Below are 6,189 nucleotides of genomic sequence, written 5' to 3' on the forward strand. Positions count from 1 at the left end.
ATTGAGCCTATGTATAAAAACAACATTGTATTCTTAAAAACAAAAACAACAAAATAAACAGATAGCCTTAATGTGAAGGGTTCTTAGGAAAACAAAAAATGAAAAAATTTAAAAGAAACCAAATAAATGCATTGAGAAAGAGATTTAGTTTGTTGTCAAAGAAATACAACCCGTTATTTACCAAGAACAGATTAAAAAAATCATTTCCCAGCTGGCACTGGTGGCTCCTGCCTGTAATCCTAGCTACTCAGGAGGCTGAGATCTGAGGATAATGGTTCAAAGCCATTTCCCCAGCAGGAAAGTCTGTGAAACTCTCATCTCCACTTAATAGCCAGAATAATCAAAGTGGAGCTGTGGTTCAAAGTGATAGAAAACAAAAAACAAAACAAAACAAAAAAACCCTCAGGGACAGTGCTTAGGCCCTGAATTCAAGCCCTATGACCACCACCACAAACAACAACAAAAAATCATTTCCCTTCATTAAAGCAAAAAGACAATAATACCTCTCTGTAACATCACATTGGAATTTAAGTTCCATGAGAACATTGTCTTTGCTTTGTTCAATGACTAAATGCTTAGAAAAATCAATTTTATAACCAAACATTACTCATTCAAAAGTTAAATTTGTAATTATAAATATTCTCTATATAGTAACTGCTTAGCTAGATGATGAATTGTACACATTTTCCTGTAACTGTCATGAATCTAGTGTTAAAATTCCTGCATACTGGAAGATATCTTGGACTTGAACAACTGAGGTGGCCATTAACCCAATTAGCCCAACCTAAGCTGATTGAAGTGATTCAATAGATTAGACTCTATAGAGGAACAAAGGGAGGCATAATTTATGTAGTCCAAGAATGTTGAGGAAGATCTTGTAGATTGGTGTTATTGGGCTTCATCCAAGACTGAGCAGGAAATGACTGGCAATTAGGTGATGTTCAGTTTTATCTCCACTAAGCACAGGTGTGTTAGAGATTTATATGTCTCATATGTCTGGCTCTTTGAAATGAAAAGGATGGAAATACTTATTTTAGCCATCCCTTGAGGGGTAAAATGATAAAAAAGGGGAAAAAAGTAAGAAAGTAATTTAACTGCTATTTATACTCCCAATCATATTCACACATGTTCACACACACACACACACACACAAACACTCACACATATATTTTTAAAGAAACTGTGTAACTGAGATTTGGGTTTTAAATTTTGGGTAAATATGCAAGGAAAATGATATTATCAGGGGAGAAATGGTGGCAATGTTGAGTCAAAAGAAGAAATTGAAAATATACAGAACTCAATGTAATCTTCAAATGTGTATTCCTCACACATGTGAGTGGATACAATTCTCTTCCACCATATCTTAGCCAGGGATATTTCTCTTTTTTAATTTAATTTTATTGTAAAAGTAATGTACAGAAGGGTTACAGTTACATATGTAAGGTAATGAGGACATTTCTTGTCAAACTTGTATTTCTCAATTGAAAAGGTTTTAATGAGTGACCTGTTTTGAGACTCTTTTTTAAATGTGTTTGCTGATGGATTTTCCTCATATCCCAGGTGGTTAATATCAAACCACAGTGGAAACCTGGGGGAGCATATGTGACCTAGAAAACTCCTAAATCATGTCTGTTTGGAACTGATAGGCTGTCTTGCTAGGTCTCTTTGCTCCAATGAACTTTGTAAATAAAATGAAGGAATAGCTTTGGAACAAATGCCTGGGATTGCTATGGGGGAGGAGAGAGCTGTTACAACTTTTATGAAGCATTCAGGAAGTCTGGTATCAGTATTACACATCTATTCTGATTTCAAGTGGACTTTAGCATGCATGTTTATGAACATACATATATGTGCTTGTGTGTATATGCATGCTCATGTGTGTGCATGAATGCTCGTGTGTTTGCACTTGATCATACTGTGTCTATGTTGAATAGAATTGCTTTAGACCTTTTCCATTTAGTATTTTGCTTTATCTGAAATATATTCATATTATATATAAAGGCGACACTGAGCTTATTAACGATTTGTAGTTTTTTAGAGTCTCTTGGGTGTTTGTTTTATGATTAAATAGTAAGCAATAATTTGAAACAAAATAAAGATGAAAAACTTTGGGGATTTTATCGCCTTTCCTCCTAGACATATAATTCCTGTCAGTTTCCCTATGCACCCAAAGAAGAGAATATCAAAGCCCATCAAATAAGAAAGCCCCGGAATATGCAAATTAATATATTTTGAAAGTACTGGAAATATAAAGCTCATGTTTTGGCACCACTCATGTTCTTTTTCTTTCGTTCTTTTTTTGTTTGTTTATTTTATTGGGACAAGTGTATCAGTTCTCTACCTGGCCATAATGTAGTTTAACTAAACCCCCCACTCTTGGTAATAGTGAAAAATTAAGCCTTATAACAGCTTTTCTCTTCTTATTCTTTTTTTTAAACCAAGGGAGAGGACATATGGTCCAACAAATGGAATTAGAAGCTTCACATTAAAAAGTTAATATTTAGTGGTCTGGGGATATGATTCATGAAAACCAATTTTTAAATGATGAGAAAGAAGTGTACTGAGCTCTAGGATCTGTTTTCTGTTCTTTTTCTCCTACTTAAAATTAAATTTGATTCAAAACACACAAAGTTATAGTGAGTATAACTCATGATGAGGTACACAAGTTTAGCAAAGTTTTTAAAGAAATGTTAAATGCTCAGAAGCATGCCCCTCCTTCACATAGACTCATGAATTGGAAATGTGAAGGAAGTGACTTTTCAGGGAAATTTACCTACCTGGAAAGCAGAGGCTTTATTCTGAATGTTATACAAAGCACAACAGCAAGATAGCATTATAAAATTGCAAGATATTAATTGTAGAAACATCTTTAAGAAATAAATGGAGTGGAAAATAAAGGATGCAAAACATGGAATGTAGATAAGCTGGATAGTTCTGTGAGGTACAGCTCTATAAAAAATTCATCACAATCTGCACTGGGAATGGGACCATTGTCTGAGTCAAGGCAGGCATCAAAGGGATTTGTATGTTTCAGAATAGCCTGAGACAGCATCTCTGTTAAGCCTGTGGGTCATATGGCTTCTGAAGGAACTTGGTAACAGATAAGAGAGCACAATGCTGGAACTATTAATTGATTCTGCTTCCTATAGTTGGAGAACTGAAAGATAGCCTCATGGCCCACAGACTATCCTCTGCATATAAAAAGTCCACCTCACATATAGAGAAGTAAAACCAATTCTATTTCCAGAGGTAGTAAAAAATTAGGCTTGAGCCAAACTTCCTTCCTTCTTTCTTTCCTTCCTTCCTCCCTCCCTCCCTCCCTCTTTCTCTCTCTCTCTCTTTCTTTTCTTTCTTCTTCTTTTCTTCCTCTCTTCCTCTTTCTCTTTCTTTCTTTCTTTTCTTTATTTCATCTATGTTGAAAACATTCTGTGACAAAGTTTGTACTCAGTGTTTTGGTAAAGTTGGTATTCAACTTGGGGATATAATAGGGCTACTCACCTAAGGAATCATGGTACAATACCATTATTAAACAAAAATGCCAGGCTTTCTTTATGTGAAACTACTTTTATGTGTATGACAAATTTGTATGCCTGATTGGTGACTGTTTGACAATTTCTATCTTTTAATATATGACTAACTTACTGTAAATTTTTGTGAAAAAGAATGACCATAATGCCATGTGCCATGTTTCACTTCTGTAATCTAAGATATTCAAAAACCTAGATCTGAGGATCACCGGTTAAAGTCTGCTGAAACAAGAAAGGGTATGAGACCCTTTATCCTGTTAACCACCAAAAATCTGAAAGTGGCTCAAATGGTAGAGTGCTAGACTTGAGAAGAAAAAAAAGACAAAAGTTAGAAACAGTGTCCATGCACTGAATTCAAGCCTGAGAACTGGCACATGTATGAGCAGGCACCCTCCCCCCCCAAAAAAAAAAAACAAACACACAAATGTAGCTAGTATCCAAGCTGCATTTTGTGAGGGATGGAGAGGTAGACCATACTAACAAGTACTTTAGGTACACTGTTTATGATACAGAGTTTTGGGGACCATAATTTATCCTTATTCTGATTTTGCAGAAAACTTACATATGTTTCTGAGGGACTTATGGACTGTATCTGTAGCAATCCCTTTGAGGAGGAGTTTGACCTTGTACTTATTACTTGTCATCATGCTCATAAAAGTTCATCAGCAATGACTATTGAATAAGGACAATTACAGAGGTAGGACATATTCTTTGGCATTTGCCTAAATAGATCACTTAACTTTTTTGTACCTTTTTTATTGTAAAAATGTACAGAGGGGTTACGGGTACATGAGGAAGGCAATGAGTACCTATCCCTATTGAGCATTGTTTCCTCCTCTTTTGTTTTCCCCCTTCCATCCCTTCCCTCCCACCTCCACAACCCTTCCTCCCACTGGAGTTGTAAAGTTCATTTTCAACATAGTGTTTTGTACCTCCCATGGTTACAATGGATCAACCTGTATCCATATTTAAGCATCTTGTTATTTTCCCTTCCCCTCCCAGAATTAGAGAAGTGTACATACAAGATGCAGGGCACTGACATGAAATACAGTGAAAACAGGAGTTACACCATAGGGGAGGAGCATACAAACGAACAAAAACATCACATAATACATTATAAATATATTAGAAGCAATAGCAAGAAAGGAAAACAATATTTGTGTCCCTGTCTTAGGGTTCATTTGGTTTAACATCATCTTATATGGTCATATGTACATAGCTTTTGTCCTTTTCTGCTTGTCCTAACATGTATTAGTTATTGCAAATAAGGGAAACCATGGAAACCTTTGTTTCCTTGGGCCTGGCTTTCTTCACTTAATATAATTTTTTCCAAGTCTTTCCATTTCCTAACAAATGGGACAATGTCATTCTTTCTGATGGAGGCATAGAATTCCATTACATATATATATATATATATATGTAATATATATTATATTATATATATGTGATATATTACATATATATATACATACATCACATTTTCTTGATCCATTTATCTACTGAGGGGCATCTGGGTTAGTTCCATATCTTAGCTATGGTTAATAATGCTGCAATAAACATAGTTGTACTGGTAGCCTTAGTATGGCCTTGTTTGTGATCATTTGGGTAAATGCCCAAAAGTGGGATTGCTGGGATACAGGGGAGCTCTATGTGGAGTCTTTTGAGGAACCTCTATACTGCTTTCTAAAGTGGTTGAACAAGTTTACACTCCCACCAACAATACAGTAGGGTTCTCTTCAGGCTACATGCCCTCCAGCATCTGTTTTTATTAGAGTTTTTGATTCTAGCCATTCTAACTGGGGTGAGGTGGTATCTCAATGTTGTTTTGATTTGTACTACTTTAATAGCTAGGGAGATTGAGCATTTCTTCATGTGTCTATTGGCCATCCTTCTTTCCTCTTCAGAGAAGTTTCTCTTTTAGTCTTTTTAAAATTTTTTTTATTGTGAAAATACTGTACAGAGAGGTTACAATTACATGGACAAGATAATGAGTACATTTCTTATCAAGAATTGTAGCCTCCTCCTTTGTTTACCCTTCCCATCCCATCCTATCCCCAACCCCCCCCAACCCTCCCCCCCATCAAAGTTGTAAATTTTGTTTTCAACAAAACAACTTGTACGTCTCATAGTTGCAGTGGGTCCACCTGTATCCCTATTTAAACGATTTGTTTTTTCCCTTCCCCTCCACAAATTATAATTGTAGAGAGCTGCATGCAGCCGCACCTGGAAGATGGCGCCGGCTTCCGCCCTCCGCCTTCCGGATGGCAAGTGCTCTCTGTGGCAAACAACTCCTTATATAGCTAAGGCAAAGAATCTGGCTTGCTTCTGCGCACCTGAACCTATTGGTGGTTCCCACGTGGCTTATCAGGGTTGGCTACCCAGCAGGTACTTAAGGCTGTGGGGAATTCTCCCCGGGGTTGGGGTCAGAAGATTGCTCAAAGGTCCTGAATAAACTGCAGAGAGAAGAGTTCGGTGTCGTGTCTTCCTTGGTGGTCGAGGCGGTAGCGACACGTGGTGGCCCTTACGGGGACTCAGCCATAACCCCAACGAGGACTCAGAACTCTCTGCGGTCAGGGTGGTGCACCAGTAAGTTCCCAGGTAAAAGGGGAATCCGCGACAAGAGCGGGGGTAAGTTCCCAGGTAAAAGGGGAATCCGCGACAA

This window comes from Dipodomys ordii, unplaced genomic scaffold, assembly GCF_000151885.1.
Source record: "Dipodomys ordii isolate 6190 unplaced genomic scaffold, Dord_2.0 Scaffold17, whole genome shotgun sequence".
NCBI lineage: Eukaryota > Metazoa > Chordata > Mammalia > Rodentia > Heteromyidae > Dipodomys > Dipodomys ordii.